The following is a 17,081-nucleotide window of genomic DNA, read 5'->3' on the forward strand; positions in this document are numbered from 1 at the left end:
GCTAGAGCAGCTCATTATAATTTTAACCTAGGGATGAGTAGCCCAGTATAAGATGAATTAATTGAGAACTATCATGTGTGTCATACTTAGTCCTATACTCTATACTAATATGTCTAAAAATACAAGCTGTCTACATTTTTCGTACAATGCTATGATGGACTCATAGCAGTACGATATCGACGATGTTGTGCATGATTTTGGAGGTTATAGTGCTTTCAATATATGCTTGAGTAAAATGATCATTTGGATTAATATTTCCATGTAAGAAAACAAGCATATAACAATTTAAATCATAAAAACTCAACCAACCAAATTTGTCGCTATATATATGTATGTCTAGTGCACAAAAAACACATAAATAGATTTATACTCCACGTGCCTTTTAATTAGACATTTGTTTTCGCTACAATTAATAATACATTGTAAGAAAATTAACAATTAAAGTATATAAATAATAATACAATGTAAGATAAATTAACGGCTAAAGTATATTTTAAAAGAATTTCTCAATCTAATGGCTAACAATTAATATAAAGGGGTAGTCAAGGTACGAGGGTTTTGATTATGAAAAAATAGGCACCAAATTTCACCTCAATGAGGGTTGAACTGTAATGAGGGCGTCCGTGTCGCGTCGGCGTGCGTGGCACGGCAGACGTGGCGGTCGGCATGCAGGCGCGGCGGCGGCGGCGCTGCGGGCGGCTCGCGGGCACGAGGGAGGGAGGGCGGCTCGCGGGCGTTATTTATCTGGTCCTGCCACATCATGGGCTATGACGCGTCACTGCCGCGCCAAGATCGGTGGCGCGTCAGACCCTGCCACGTCACCGATCAGCGCTCCGGTCGTCACCACGTCAGCCTCCCGCCACGCCACCATGCATGGAGCGGCACAGACGTTTCACCGCGCCATGGCAATAGGCGCGACAAAAAATGTTAGTTTTGAAAGAAAAAAAACAGTGTTAGATATAAAATTAGTTTACAAAAAGTGTTAAAAATAAAAAAATCACCACAGACACACACCCCAAAAAAATTAAAACAAAAAATATCATGCATTAAAATTTAGACCAAATCATCACTAAGAACTCAGGCGCCTATCACCCCCACACAAAACAAATACAAACCACAGCCACAGAACCCCCCCCCCCCCCCCCCCCCCCCACACACACAAACACACCCAAAAAAGAGCAAAATAGGCAAGGCAAAAAAAAACAGCAGAAAACACACACACACACACGCACGCACGCACGCACAGGAAAAAAACACACACAAAGACACTAAGAAGGTAAAGGAAAAAAAACTAAAAAGAAAAAAGCCCCCCCACACACAAAAAAACCTTATCCAAGAAAGGATTTTGCAGCATTAGCTCTCAAAGCCTAGCAGGGCAAAAGCTCTTAGGCGGCAACTGCGAATGTAGAGAAACAAGCCTTGATTTTGTCATCATAGGACACCACTGCTCAGAAATCAAGTCACATAAACAAACAAATGAAGGAAACATCTGTAGGAAAATACCAAACATGAGGGTATTGCATTGCATCGGACATCCAAGGAAGGATTTAGCAGCACTAGCTCTCAAGCCTGGAAGGGCGAAAGCTCTTAGGCGGCAACTGCGAATGTAGAGAAACAAGCCTTGACTTTATCATCATTTGCAATGCACAACAGCTAATAAAAACTGCACAATATACAGAATGCACTGAAAAATGAAGAGCTAGACAAGAACAGATATGGCTCAGACATCCAAGGAAGGATTTAACAGCACAAGCTCTCAAGCCTGGCAGGGCAAAAGCTCTTAGGCAGCTAATGCGAATGTTGAGAAACAAGCCTTATCTTTATCATCACTGCCATATGCATAAAAGTGGACAGAAAAAATAAGCTAAAAGCAAAGCATTAATAAAAATAATTATAATAAAGAATGAATGTAATCACAGAAACCGGCTCTGTGGACAGATAGAGAAGCCGTCCCCGGGTTCCTATGAACATATGAAACATTGAAACAACTTTGTATCGGCCTAATCATAGCATCTATGGTGAAAGCTCTTAGGTACCAGAGACATGGCATCAGACCCAAACTACTTTAGCATTGGCATCAAGATCGACAGACCAGCACAATACAAACATGCAAAATTTAAACACAGTGGCAGTTCTGCAAAATCCCTCAGAGATCCAATTTAAATCACACACTCAAGCTCAGTCGTATAAACCAAGACCTACTCATAGACAGTAGACCAAGGCACCTATTCTAGTCATTCAGCGCAACAAAGATCACTGAACACCAGGGACAGAGTGAGCACGAGCATCTCAAAAAGTTCAGGCTACACTGCACAAATTCCAGGATGACACTGTAACTAGAAATCTACAATCGCACAGTAGCTAGTAGCTAATGCCACCTCTAACTAAGAAATCTGTAATGGCACAGTAACTAAGAATACTGACAAAAAATAGCAGAACTAGCTAAGTATCTCATGGCTAGCTATGATATCTCAAGAAGTGCAGACCTGCAGAATTCTGCACTACAGGATGTTTATAGAATAATATGTGGCTATAGATGCCCAGCACAACGCCTCAATTGAATGTGTGACTTAATTAAGCTAAAATCTAAATAAATTGGACCAGAAACGTCGAAGCAAACTACAATTAAAAAACTTCATTATATGAACAGTATATAATCTCAACACCTAGCATACCCGTAAGACCTGATGCAGAATCCATATGCTAATTTAACAAGTACAGCTACTACAAAATACATGATGCAGAACCACTGGACTTAGAGATCCTCGGTAATGAATCATAGATTCAGTCCACAACAACAACACCCTAGCGCCCATGTAACAAAACAAATCGACACATGAATTTATATTTGCAAGCCTTCAAAACAAAGCCAAAAGCCAATACACATATAGAGACCGAGACGGATTGGTACTAACCTGGACTCCGTGGGGGGCCGACAGCTACAGCAATGAGCTGCTGGCCTGAGGAAGACAGGAAGAGCAGATCGGCGGCTTCAGAACAACGGGCGGACAGACGGCTCAGGCGGAGGCCGAAGTGTGCCCACACCCCGCGGTGCACGGCCCCGCTGACAGGGGGTGCCTGGCCGGACTCCGGAGGCAACGAGACGGGCAATTGCCAACCAGGCGTCGGGGACAGCCGCGCCCCAACACACCCGCCCGCGACGACAGGGGAAACACCGGTGCAGCGCAGGGCATCCTAGCGCGCGAGGACAAAACCATGACCCCAGCGGCTCTGCCCCCGGCTGGATCCACCAACAGCTTCAGCGGGGAGGCACGGCGAGGAGCGGCGTAGGCCAAGCGGCAGCGGCCACCGACCCACCGCCTACGCTACGCGCAAGCGAACAGGGGGAGTCACGGAGAGGATTGGAGAAAAAACGGGGGGTGACGAAGAGAAACGATAAAGCCGGCGCGGATTTCAAAATTAGCGGGTTTGTGGATTTCACGGGTTATATTCGCAGACCCGTCAAAGCGTGGCGGACCCATCAGCACACCCATACAACAGCACGAATCTCAAAACAAATCAATGACCCAGAATTTGACAGATAAATGCCAACAAAATCTGTTGACAGATAAATAGCATAAATCTTTTTTTTTATTCATTCACTCATGTAGGTCCCACCACATATCTCTAACCCAAGCCAAAGAGAAACAAACATGGGTATGGGTACAGAGGTGCTAGTATCCCTATCCATTTCCTTCTCTTCTGAACCCATCGTATTTCCTGTTCCCTAACTAGGGATGAAAACGGTACGGATATTTTCCAACCGTATTCGAGACCGAATTCGTTTAGAGAGGTTCAGATCTGTTCATATCTGACTCTAGATATTCAACATCCGATACCGTATCCATATCCGAATACTCAAATCGCATATTTGTGATGTCGATATCCAATAGTATCATATCCGACATAGTTGATAATATCCGTATTCGAATCTAAATCCTAACAGAACTATGAAAACAAATGTAATATCGGTGAAATCCGTCCGTATCCGATCCGTTTTCGTCCCTGTCCCTAACCCAGGCTCCATCCAAACGCCACCGTAGTGGCAGACTGGTAGTGATTTTGCCCGTAGTGCGTGCATTGCCCGGCCGCGCCCACGTCACAAGTGGAAACGAAACAACGACGTTCGGTGACCCGATCCAATCCAATCCGATCCGGCCAGGCCATTCCTTTCACACACAGCCTGCAGAGGAAGAGGAACAACCGACCGAACAAACTAAAGCAGAGTGAAGGCGTGTCATCATCCACTCAGCCGTGGTCAGTCAATCCCTCCCCTGCCGTGCCTCGTCGCTCCGATCGAATTCGTCCATTGGTGGCGCGGCGGCAGTTCCGCCGGTGGTGTGGTGGTACGCATGGCCCACCGTAAAAGCTATTGGCTTTGTTAAAGTTAACCCGAAACGATTACAATTAACTAGTTGAGCGAATGAGCGTAAGTTAACCATCCTTGAAGTAAGCTAAGCATGATCCGGATGCTCGACGATACCAGATGCCCTGAGTTCAACACCCCAAAGCGTAGTAGCGAATGTTTACTCGTCAAGTTCCGTCTGTCATCAGGTAGATTAATTAATTCTTTGCTCGCTAGCTCATTATTCTGCAATCAAGGAACTCTTTGCGGTCGAAAGGCAACTCACGATGCTCCCACTGCAGTGGGCCAGTGGCCTTGTTTCATTAATTTAATTTGGAACATTCCTATTTGCAGAGTGCCTCTTTTTTAAAAACTTTGTGTTTGTTGTTTGAAAAAAAAAACCAAGCTTCCGCAGAATCATGCATGTTCGTTAATTGTTTCGCAAAACGCACACTTCAGTTTGTTTATGTCGAGAGAAGTTGTAGCACTAGCAACCATATAATCATCATGCCAACAGGATGCGTACGTCTTCTCCTGCAAGACATTTGAGTTCATATCTCTACTTGCCCCCTCGTTGGGAAACTGGGAAGTAAAGTAACCATATATATACTTCAACTTGTGCGCATAATATAAATATAGCCAATAATATTACGTGTCAGATATATGGGACAGGGGTATCTACACCGCCCGTATATATGACTATCACCAGGCTATCGGCCCAGCAGCCGTCGAGGAGGAGGCCCGCAAGGGCTGACACAATCAACCAACTTGGAGGTCAAGGCAAACCAAGGCGGGCGTATCTAGACGATAGCTAGACCAATCTGTTGGGCATATCGTGTAACAAACTAGGAACACAATACGCTAGCCCGATCGCCCTCTCTGTAACCCTACCTTTCCTCTCCTGCCTATATAAAGAAGGGTAGGGACCTCAGGCTCAGGATCCATCTTCCACCATTCCAATCTACTACGTAGCTAGGAGCAACAATCCCTGTAATTGAGCATACGAATACAAGAGCAGTCGCACCACTGGAGTAGGGTTTAGCGCGCCACCGCGTCCCGAACCAGTATAAATCTTTGTGTCTCGTGTGCTACCATCTGATTCCATCTACGCGACCACGTTGCTGGATATTGCCGGAGCAAAACAATCCGACACCTTGGCAGATTGTTGTGTTCGTTTAAAGCATCAAGTGCTACCAAATGATCCAATTATTCACCATAAAGCATTCAGTTAATATACAATAACAATAAACTAAAAATGCTTGAAGAATGTCAAACCCAAAGAAGGGATAGCCAAGATCAAGCTCAAAAAATTTTTTAGATAATAGATCAAGCTCAATTGGTTGCCTTTTACTAGGGAAACCCAAATCCACGCACATTTCAAGAGATACAGAATCAAGCAGTGCACACATGACACATCCACACAGCTTCTTTTCCCCCGAATGCCGAGTAGCATGCATGTGGACACACTACTGCAATATGGTCCTGCGCAGGGTGGCCAGTTCCCCTCGCCAGCGCTCTTTGTTGCGTTTGCATTTTCGGCAAAAGCAAAACGACTCATATCAAGTGGCCAGGTCGCCCTCCTATATGGCGATATCTAATCTTTGACAAATGGAGCTACTGTCGCTTTAATTACTGATCGAGTCCGGGAAGTTGCGATGCGGTGAATCGACCGGGCACTACACACCAGTGGAGCCATCACGCCACTCATTCCTGTCGGCCGAGTTCGGCTGGCGTCTCTGCTTTTGCTACGCAAGACCCGAGTGATAGATGAGGTCAACACATTAGAAGGGAGTACTCCGTTGAGTACGGCTAGCTTTCAGCTTTTGCTTGAGCGTGAGGCGCAATTTTGACGTGATAACTGTTTTTTTTATGATCACCATGTCTTATAGGAGCACCAGCGATGCTGCGGCGATTAGTGGCCTCGGTTGGTGACATGCATGATGTGTGACTGTGTCATGTCATGGTGTGTGCATGCCCGGCAGCGGGTGAGCGGGATGCATGGATTTATATTTATATTTGATTATGTTTGTAGGTGATAGTACATCGTTTTTACACTTCGTGTTACACGCTGGAGGATCCATCGGAGTGCCTTCCAGTTCCAGACATGCCATCGTGCGCCCGGCCAGTGCCATTGTAAAGGCGTTTCCTGTCGGCTCTTCTAAACAATTAAGCAGCTGTATACAGCACTACCCACAGAAGATTTTCTGTATTTGTAACTATTATTTATCTTACAAAACTACTCATTGGTTTTAGCAAAACATAAAAATAGTTTTTTGTCAGCTCAACCATTTAAATGATCTCTCAATTTAAAAAAACGATAATGATGCCATTAAGACGTCAGGGTGGCGGACGCCTCCCTCCGCTCACTTCCGCACGCGTCGCTCGCCCAGCGACCCTATCCACTCGTCCCGTCCGTGCGTCCCGATGCTCGCTGCACCGTTTCGTCCCTGCGGCACCGTTCCCATCCGCCCACCCCACTCAGCCTCGCCGCCGCCGGTCCCCTGCAGAGCCACGTCCCAGCCGCGCCGCGCCCCATCCCATGGGGCCTCCTCCGTGCTGCCTCCGCGCGCTGCCTCCTCCATGCCTCATTCTCCACACAGCCTAGTCTACCTCGCTGCCCCCACCGAGCTGGTGAGCCGTGGCCGCCTTCACCGAGCCGACAAGCCTCCACGACGGATGCTCCAGCAAGCGGGGGACGAGATTCATGTGACGTCGCGCTCGCCGGCGAGTTGCCCGCGCCGCTGCCACACAGCGAGGTCCATGCGCCATCGTCGACCTCTGCGCTAGCGTGCCTCCATTCATCCAAGCAAAGCCCATGTTTCAAGTGTTTCAGATGTTTCATCTGGATGTTGCAAAAGTTTCATCTTGATGTTGCAAAAGTAGATCTCGTTTTTCAGACGTATGTTTGCAAGTGTTTCATCTGGATGTTACATATATTTTTCACACATATGAAGTGTTTTCAGGTGTTTTTTGTAAGTGTTTTAGATGCATGTTACATGTGTTTCATCTGCCTACAGACGTATGTTGTAAGTGTTGCATCTGGATGTTTCAAAAGTACATCGAGTGTTGCATCTTTGTCCTCGCTTTTGTGCTGCCTCGCCTTCACCTCGGTGTCTCCTCCTCCTCCTCTCGGCGCTGGTTGGGCATCCGTTGCCCCTCCCCCTCTTCTATATGCTGGCGTGGCCACATGTTGTAGCCACATGTTGTAGCTGCTGGCCACATGCATGCACGTGAGAAGCGGAGAGGGCAAGAGCGGGGACTCCCCACGTGTAGTCTGGCGGCATAGGCCCCACGTAGGCGGGCTGTTGGTATATTTTAGACGCACACAGATAAATCCGAAAAGCGCACGAATACCGATGTAGCTTTCACCCGAAAGTATTTCAAGTATCGTATACATAGAGAAACATGTGGGATTAACTACAGTCTAACTTAACTAGGGATAGCAACAAGGTTAAGGATAAAGAGGAGCGTAGAAAGGATTACTAAGGTTCTCTAGTTCTGACTTGGGTAAGCTATGTTTTCTACTGTTTAACTGGGGATATTACTAAAAAAAGACATCAGTAGAGGATGCTTTTCATAGTAACTGGGTCCTACTTGGCCAACAGATAGGAGGTGGACTACAAAGGACTCAACGAGAGTGTCTGTCGATGTTTCACCACCGATAGCCTGCCATGGGGATACCCGGGGCAGTTTGTTCGGGCTTCAGCGTATGCAGAACTCGACGGTTAACGCAAGAGACAGTCGATTTATCCTGGTTCGGGCCCTCGATCGTGATCGAGTAATAGCCCTACGTCCAGTCGGCGTAGCCTTTGCGTTGGATTGATTGTAAAGTGTTGTGTTTAACTCCCCCTCCGACCTCCCATCTAAGGAGCCCTGCCCTCCTTTATATAGTCAGGAGGCCAGAGTCCTAGTCGGTTTACAATGTAGAGTCCTAGTAGGATTACAGGGTAGTATTACTACTAGGATTACATGGGAGGAATCCTAATCAAACTAGATCTCCTCTCTTCCTTGCGGTGTATCCCGTGGGTCCCGCATTGACAAGCCCTCGAGCACTTCATGGTTGAACTCCGAAAGCCTTGTCTTGTTCCTCCAGGTCTTGCCGAGCAGAAACAAGCGTCGCCCGAGTGCTTTCTTGAGTGAAACCATATAGCGCTTCTTGGGATCTTCGAGTGGTGTGTGCTTTTTTGAAGAAAAAGTACTCCCATCTTGGTGTAGCCCCCGAGCCTCTTGCTATTTGGAACAAGGAGCTGGAGGGTCTTGTCTTGAAATTGCTCTGATTCTTCGTCGAAGGGCTCCCGAGCATATACCTGGGTTCTTTACCAAAAAGAACTCGGATATAGCTCGGTCCGGGTTCTTTTTGTCGTGAGGCCTTGAAGTGGTCCGTCTTGAAGAAGTCTTCTTGTTGACGTGCGCTTTTTCGAAGAAAAAAGTACACTCACTGAGTGTAGCCCCCGAGCCTCTTGCTATTTGGAATAAAAAGTTGGAGGGTCTTGAATCTTATGTTGTTTGAAAACTCCTGTCTTGAAGAAGTCTTCTGAGTGATGTGCGCTTTTTGGAAGAAAAAGTGCACTCACTGAGTGTAGCCCCTGAGCCTCTTGCTATTTGGAACAAAAAGTTAGAGGGTCTTGAATCTGAGTTGTTCAAAGAACTGAAAACCTCTTCTGAGGATATGTAGGATCTTATAGACATTCTCAAGGGTGTATCCAAGTAACCCGCGAACTGCAGTAGGCTATCCATATACCATTGCAAGTCAACACAGTTGCGCCACCGAGTACTTTCCGTAATTAGCTTGCGTGCTTGATGTCTTCTTGCATGCTGCTGTATGTCATGCCTCTTCCTTTTTTCGCTTGAGTAATGAAAGTACATATAAATATGCACGTGCATCCTTATATTCGTGCTCATCTTGCTGACGCAAAATCTTCTCGTTCGACCATGATCCGATCCGAGTAAGGCAATCTAGATAATCCGTCAAAAGGCTTCGGGTGGGCAGTCCCCTCACCGGAGACCCCGTATCACTCCCACCTTAGAATTTCCAAATCACCGCAACTAGGTCGACCTTAGCTGTCGAGTAGTTGATCACCCCAACCGAGTAGTCGATCACCGCGGCCGAGTAGTCGGACGCCCTGGCAACTTGTAGAGCAGCAACCGAGTAAGACAGCGCGGGGCGTGTGTCTCACCCAACGAAGTAGTGGCCAAGTAAGGCAGCCAGCGATGGGCGAGCTCCTTATTTGATGACGTGGTCCAGAAAATGGTTCCCTGCAAAGTAATCATACGAAAGTATGTAATAATTGATACACAAGATATCAAGTTGGAAGTATGTCCTAGTATTATAAAATGCACATTAATTTTTTTCGCGTCTTGCTCTTACTTGGCTATGTAATTTTCCTAGGTAGGTAGCCTATTACGTTTAAACACCCCTCGCACCTTTCCGACGAGCATGCTTCATGGATTAAGGCCTCAGCAACCCAGGTAAATTAACAACCGTTAAGAGAAGACATTATAAAATGCATATTAAATTTTTTCGCGTCTTGCTCTTACTAGGCTATGTAATTTCTCTAGGTAGGTAGCCTGTTACGTTTAAACACCTCTCGCACCTTTCCGGCGAGTAGGCTTCACGGATTAAGGCATCAGCAACCTAGGTAAATTAACAACCGTTAAGAGAAGACATTATAAAATGCATATTAAATTTTTTCGCGTCTTGCTCTTACCAGGCCATGTAATTTCCCTAGGTAGGTAGCCTGTTATGTTTAAACACCTCTCGCATCTTTCCAGCGAGTAGGCTTCACGAATTAAGGCATCAGCAACCTAGGTAAATCAACTGTAGTAGAGCCACGGAGGCATATGGATAATATCCAGAGATATTTAATGATTAAAGAATATTTGAAAAAATATTAAACCATGACTTAGCTTGATTGACGGACGCGTGGTAGAAGAATTAGCGTGCAATCCTAACGTTCAGGCTTTGAAGCCCCCGAGCATCAGCTTGACCTTTATGGCCGAGTAGTCGGTCACCACAGCCAAGTAGTCGGTCACCACAGCAGAGTACTCGGACACCACGGCAAAGTACTTGGACATGCGAGCGAGTAGTCGCACACCGCAGCAGAGTAGTTGGACACCACAGCTAGTGGTTTGTTGATGAAATTGGATCAGTCGTAGCATACAGTTGAGTAGGTCACAGACCAATCCGTGATCGACCGGACCCGTTCCAGACCAGCACGTTGAGTCCGAGTAATCCTTGTAGCTTCCCGTGAACATGTGATAGGATTCAAAAAATCAAATTCGCTTCTACACCTTCCAGGTTGTTGCTGTACATCCTGCATGTATACATGTACACAAGCCTCAATATTTAATTAGCTTGCATGCCACATTGATTCGGATACGCCTTCTCTAGTTGTTGGCCTACTGAGCCAAACGTTGTGATCAGCCAAACCCGAGTTTTCTTAGGCATTATTGATCTCATGCTATTGAAAGTTGTGTGTCAGTAGCAAGAGAAATTATTCCCGTATATGATTGTAGATTGCTTTTGTTCGTGACGGATCATGGTTGGCTGGCATGCCTGACGCACGACACACGTTGATGCAGGCATGACGATTTGAACGAACTTGTTTTGTTGAGAGCATGCATCAGCACGTGAAGCCATAATATCTTGAATATCTTGGCTAGCTTTGATGTCGTCCTGCTCTTGATCGAGCGGAGTAGTTGCCAAGTAGAAACAGAGTCGTACTTGGCGAAACAGTCGGAATCGGTCATCAGCATAGTCGACATCGGCGGGATGGAGTCAGAATCGGTCATTAGAAGAGTCGAACTCGATCGAGGCAGAGAAGAACGCTGCCGCAACACGGGTGGAGGCCTCGCCCTATACTACTCTGCGCCGCAAATTGACCGCCTTTGGTATGCAGCAACATCTTGAATTCTCGTTCGGTACAGACGCCGCGATGGCGCTGCTAACTGACACGTATCTTTTTGTAGGCTTTGAGTAGAAGACCGCCGGCTCTGTATCTCGCCGAGACATGAAATCGAACTTCGGATCTGGACTTTAACTCAGCCTTGGACTTAAATGCCAAGGGAGATGCTGACTCGCCGAGTACTCAGAGCGGAACAGAGAACTCCGAGCAATAGATTGGTCATCAGGAACAAGACGTTGATCTTAAGGTCCGTCGAGCTCTCGATCGCAAATTCACCGAAAGCCCCTACCTGACGCGCCAGCTGTCGATGTTTCACCACCGATAGCCTGCCACGGGGATACCCGGGGCAGTTTGTTTGGGCTTCAGCGTATGCAGAACTCGATGGTTAACGCAAGAGACAGTCGATTTATCCTGGTTCGGGCCCTCGACCGTGATCGAGTAATAGCCCTATGTCCAGTCAGCGTTAGCCTTTGCGTTGGATTGATTGTAAAGTGTTGTGTTTAACTCCCGCGCCGACCTCCCATCTAAGGAGCCCTGCCCTCCTTTATATAGTCAGGAGGCCAGAGTCCTAGTCGGTTTACAATGTAGAGTCCTAGTAGGATTACAGGGTAGTGTTACTACTAGGATTACATGGGAGGAATCCTAATCAAACTAGATCTCCTCTCTTCCTTGCGGTGTATCCCGTAGGTCCCGCATCGACAGTGTCACACTCGCGATCTACCACCTGTCCGGAATGCAGGGTGCATCCACGATTAACCCAAGTCTAAGTACCACGCTTACACTTACGATTAATACTTTAATCTAGAGCGTCTATAGATTAAAGCACTCAAAAGAGAGTCGCGAACCTGATGAACAATATAAACATGATACTTACTTGAATTAGAAGTTCATTACCACATAAATCTCAGATGCAAGCTCAAGTAGAACTTGAATCCGCCAAGGTACAAGCCGTAGAGAGAGCACCGATAGGCTGGCACTTCCTCCAAACCCTTCCCTCACTCTCTATCTCACTATTTCTATTTACAAGAATAGATCCTAACTTTGAGGACTAATCTTCTCTTGATTGCTGGCTCTGATCCTGATGATGAGGATATGAATTAGGGTTTCAGGATGGGCTATGCTAGAGGAGGTACAGGGGCATATATATAGGGGGGCAACGTCAAATCTGGACCCTCGGATCAAACCAACATTAAGCAACGCGTAGATTTGATCTATAAGGCGATGGAGAACCGACGTTCGAAGGAGGCACTGCCAGGTGGGTTCCACAGGCCGGCCGGCCGGCCTGCGGATGGGGCCGGTCGGCCCCACATGTCAGCCTCTGGGTTTGGGTCTCGGTGGTTGGCCTTTTGGAGTGTTCTAGAGTCTTCCCAAGTCGGTTTCGTCGCGGTTGAACGTGATTTACTTTGATAAATAGGTCCTCCTTAACGGTTTTCTGATTAAATCCTCCTGCAGTCATGAAATCACCAAAACTCGTAGATTTTTAGTTTGAACCCCTATCTCTATGTTTGGTGATGGAATTAAGTATATATATAGGATATGTTGATGGTTTATAATTGATGTTAATGACCGTCAACACACGCGCGGGATGCAAGTGCACGGGGGGAGAAGGAGTGCTGACGCGGACGTCTGGACGTTCGAGCGCTAGCATTGCCGTTAAAAAACACATATCCAACCGCTGAGCTGCAGGTACCTAATACAATTTTAAAATCACCTGTTCCACAAAGTGAGTTAAAAAGTCACCTATTCGTTGTGTGACTTTTAGAACCCGCCTACTTATGTGGAGATATATGATTCTTTTTATTTTTGTATATATTAATGAATACTATGTGTCTTAAATTATAATGTTCTGAACATTCAAAATTTCTCCTAAATTATAGAGCCTCTAGTTGAATTAAGGGATTTGCTAAATTTCAGGTGCCTTAATCTTAGTTTTTTAGGCGACGATTATTGTATATATTTTATAGTAGAATTATGGTTTTTGTTCGTTGCAATTTATGTAGACACAATCTGCAATTTTTGGTTCCGAAAATAAAAAACCCGTTAGACAAAATAAAAAACCTGACAAAATCTTATATGTGTTGGCACAAAGAAAATTTAACCATTTATAATTATTTCTTTTGTCAGACAAGGATAAAAATTTGATAAGTTGTGACACAAAGACAAATAACAAATCACAAAAGTGGCAATTTGCTTATACTAATTGGTAGTAGTACAAGAGTGTTTTCTGAAATCATCTTAAAATTTAGACACCTGAAATATAGGAGAAGTGTTGAATTAAACCCCCAACCTTTGTATTGCACAGCTTTACCACCAGCTTCATAAGTTGTTTGAAGCTTTTTCTTTTGGTCGAACAGACATTTTGCAAATAGTTTCACCTATGAAGGTCATTAAATCCTGCTATCATGGAAACGGGTGTAACGAAGCTGAAAATAGTAGCTTTTCACATCTTCATCTTGCAATTGTGGGCCCCAATGTGTGTGTGGAGGCTGGATTCGCCCCTCTTGAGCAAGGGCGAGCGGGCGTAGCCGCGGCCTCCGAGGCGCTAGCAAGCGCGGCCACCTGGGTGCATGCGAGTGGGCAGCCGCAACTATCGAGGCGCGCATGAGGATCCCGAGGAAGCCATGGCTTAGACGTGCTGTGGATAAGAAGAAGAAGAAGAAGTAGGAAAAGGGGAGAAAAAAGGAGGCTACTATAATTATTTTATTGCCAAATGGGTCTCTAAAACAAGCACAGCTTTAGCTTCATCGAGAAAGTTGTTCATGAAACTGAAAAAGATAGCTTCACTAAGAGCACCTCTAGCAGTCCCCCAATACTTCATCCGCAATAGGATGGTATTGGTGGTCATCAATACTACTTTTTAGATTATTGGGAGAGATGCTCCAGCAGATCACCAAAAATCTCCCCCAGTACATGGCACCCACAGTCAGATTGTAGTTTTTTTATTTTCTCTTTTTTTCTTTTCCTTTCTCTGCCCGTGACATCAGCGGTCGTCTTCATCCCGCCGCGCACAAGTCTTCGATGTTGCGCAACCTTCTTCGATGCAAGCAGTGGGAGCAGTCCGACGCGCTCCGCCGCCGCAAGCCCTCCTCGTCGTCGCCGGGCGGTTCCCGCAGAGGGGCAGCCGTAGAGGGAGGTGAGTTCCCACATAGGGGCAGCTACAGAGGCAAGAGTTCCCGGAGAGCTTGGAGAGGCATGAGGGAGGCGAGGATCTGGCCAGAGAGCTTGGTGGTGACGGCGGCACGGGTCCCTTCCCCACCGGCGCCCGTGGCTTCTCCTTCCCCACCGGCAGCATCTCCTCTCCCAGCGGCGGTGGCGGACTCCCAGGGCCATCTCTCCACGGTGGCGGTGGCAGCAGGGAGTGTCCATGGTGATAGCTCCTCGTCGCGCTTGAGGCATGGGATCTAGTGGAGGTCATCGTGGAGCCGAGGCACGGGATCCAGGGTGGCGGAGCGCGTGGGATCCATGGCCGCGGCGGCTGCGGCGAGCCGAGAGGGAGGAGGGTGGAAAGTGACGGTTGGGGTGGGCCTCAACGTATTGGGGGATATGCAACTCCCCCTCTATTATATTTGAGGGGAGAAGAGGTGTTTTTTGGTGGCCACCAAAAAAGGGAGAGTTATTGGAGAACTGCTGGATAAGAAAAAATGGCACATCTTCCCCAATATGATAGGTTTATGGGGATGATAGGTAGAAGTGGAGGACTGCTGGAGATGCTCTAGCGATGATGAGTCGTGCAAAATTGGGGAGGTGAGTGTAGAAGGAAACCCCTTCCTGCTTACTTTGTCGAGTTACCTGCTGCCTGCCTCCCCCACTCCCAGCCCCAGACCCCAGGCCCCTGGCCAGGTGAGATGGTGGTGGTACTGCGGGTGGGTTACGGCTATGTATTTCCCTATGGACTGTGGTGGTAAGGGTGTCCACAGCGGCACCACCGATGTAGCTGGATGAGCTGGAAGGGAGAGAAAGAAATCAGAATTATTTTATTCGTTCTTTATTACCTGCAAGCCCTTGGTCCCACCTGCTCTCCTCTTAGGTTCTGGGGGCACGCGAAATCGCTCTTCATCGCTAGCGAGCCTTCTCTCTCCAACTTTTTCACCACCCACGTTGGTTGAGTGTCCAGTGAGCTAGTTTTTGTTCCAGCAAGGAAGGCCCTGTTTAGTTGGCCGGCAAAGTTGGCGCCGTCGGAATTTGTTTTTACTGTAGCACACTGTAGCATTTCGTTTATATTTGATACTAATTGTTTAATCGTTGACTAATTAGGCTCAAAACGTTCGTCTCGCAAAGTACAACCAAACTGTGCAATTAATTTTTGATTTCGTCAATATTTAGTACTCCATACATGTACCGCAAGTTTGATGTGACGGGGAATCATCTTTTTGCATAGTGTTAAAATTTGGATTTTGGGTAACTAAACAAGGGACAAGTGGATGGTATAGTATATCTTAGTAGTATGCTCCCTCGGTTTCAAGATAAATGTATTTCTATTTATGCACCTGGATAAAGTATTTGGTTAGATACTCTTCTTTTATTTATCTAGACGCATATCTAAAAATACATTTATTTTGAAACAGGGGATGTACGCGTGAGAGTGTAGAACATACAAATATAAACTCTACTACGATCATACAAGTATAAAGGTAGTAGTATGGTACTATGGTACGACGAATGTATGTTTGACTAAGAATATAATATAGAGAGAGATATTTTCTTTATCCTAAAAATATTGAAACTTTGATTATGAACCCGAACAAAGTATGTATACTCTTTCTAGTACGAGGCACATGTGAAATTTACTTATTTATAAAATTTAAATATGAAAAATCCTATGTTGTTAAAAGTATTTCTAATGATGGCACACCATCAAATTTATACTATCAATCCACATGAACTATTTTACATATTAACGATCAAAAGGTTAAAAGAAAACTCTACTAGTTCTCGGGTCGATAACAGTACCAATCTATACAGACGGTCTATGGGTTTTAGCTAGACTAGACTTTGGACGGATGCTACAGATGTATTTTGCGGTGAGATGCGACTATTCGACTATGCTACCAACGGGTACATAATGATGGTTTAGGCTGTGTTTAGTTGTAGGAATTTGGATTTTGGGGCTACTGTAGCACGTTCGTTTTTATTTGGTAAATAGTGTTCAAACATGGACTAATTAGGCTCAAAACGTTCGTCTCGCAATTTCCCACCAAACTGTGCAATTAGTTTTTCTTTTCGTCTACATTTAATATTCTATGCACGGGCCGCAAACATTCGATGTGACAGGTACTGTAGCAACTTTTTGAAAGTTGGGGTGGAACTAAACCAGGGCTTAGATCGTGGATGCACCGGGACGGGGAAATAACCAGTGCGTGCATGGCGAAAGTGTATTCATTGAACCTAGCCGGGCCTCGAGCCCAACTATGTACACAGCCGTGCTTGCGGGACCTCCGGATCGGACGGACCAGCAGATCAACGTGGGTCGGAGACTATGCACTATGCAGAGATATCAACTCCTGTATAGAGCGGCGAGGGTCGCTCCGTCCGAGGCGGATCGATGAACTGGCTGCCTGGCTGGCACTGGCCGGCACCCGGCAGGCAGCAGAGCGGCGGCATGCAGCTGGACTGGTACGGTGTATGCGCATCCCGCGCATTGGACGACGTCGACGCGCGACGGACCTGTCGTCTTCCTCGCGACGTCCCCTCCCCCGTCTTCTGGCTGTAGGAGTGGAATGCTTGTGAGCCTAAGCAGATTGATGAGATTTTATCCATCCATGTTCTTGTTTTGGTACAAATATATCATCAGTTCACATTCACATCGTAGGATGCATATTCATCTATGTACA

The 17,081-nt window shown here is 46.3% G+C and overlaps 4 non-coding genes across 4 annotated transcripts; all 4 read right to left on the reverse strand.

The window, feature by feature from the left end:
- Positions 1-1,324: 1,324 nt before the first annotated feature.
- On the reverse strand, positions 1,325-1,440 carry LOC136524963 (small nucleolar RNA SNORD14). Its single transcript, XR_010776307.1, has one exon. It is a non-coding gene; the product is annotated as a small nucleolar RNA SNORD14 (small nucleolar RNA).
- An 83-nt stretch (positions 1,441-1,523) lies between these two features.
- LOC136524940 (small nucleolar RNA SNORD14) lies at positions 1,524-1,642 on the reverse strand. Its single transcript, XR_010776286.1, has one exon. It is a non-coding gene; the product is annotated as a small nucleolar RNA SNORD14 (small nucleolar RNA).
- A 74-nt stretch (positions 1,643-1,716) lies between these two features.
- Positions 1,717-1,835, reverse strand: LOC136524951 (small nucleolar RNA SNORD14). Its single transcript, XR_010776296.1, has one exon. It is a non-coding gene; the product is annotated as a small nucleolar RNA SNORD14 (small nucleolar RNA).
- A 70-nt stretch (positions 1,836-1,905) lies between these two features.
- On the reverse strand, positions 1,906-2,056 carry LOC136525065 (small nucleolar RNA snoR2/U65). Its single transcript, XR_010776394.1, has one exon. It is a non-coding gene; the product is annotated as a small nucleolar RNA snoR2/U65 (small nucleolar RNA).
- Positions 2,057-17,081: the final 15,025 nt, after the last annotated feature.

Source organism: Miscanthus floridulus, chromosome 18 (assembly GCF_019320115.1).
Source record: "Miscanthus floridulus cultivar M001 chromosome 18, ASM1932011v1, whole genome shotgun sequence".
NCBI lineage: Eukaryota > Viridiplantae > Streptophyta > Magnoliopsida > Poales > Poaceae > Miscanthus > Miscanthus floridulus.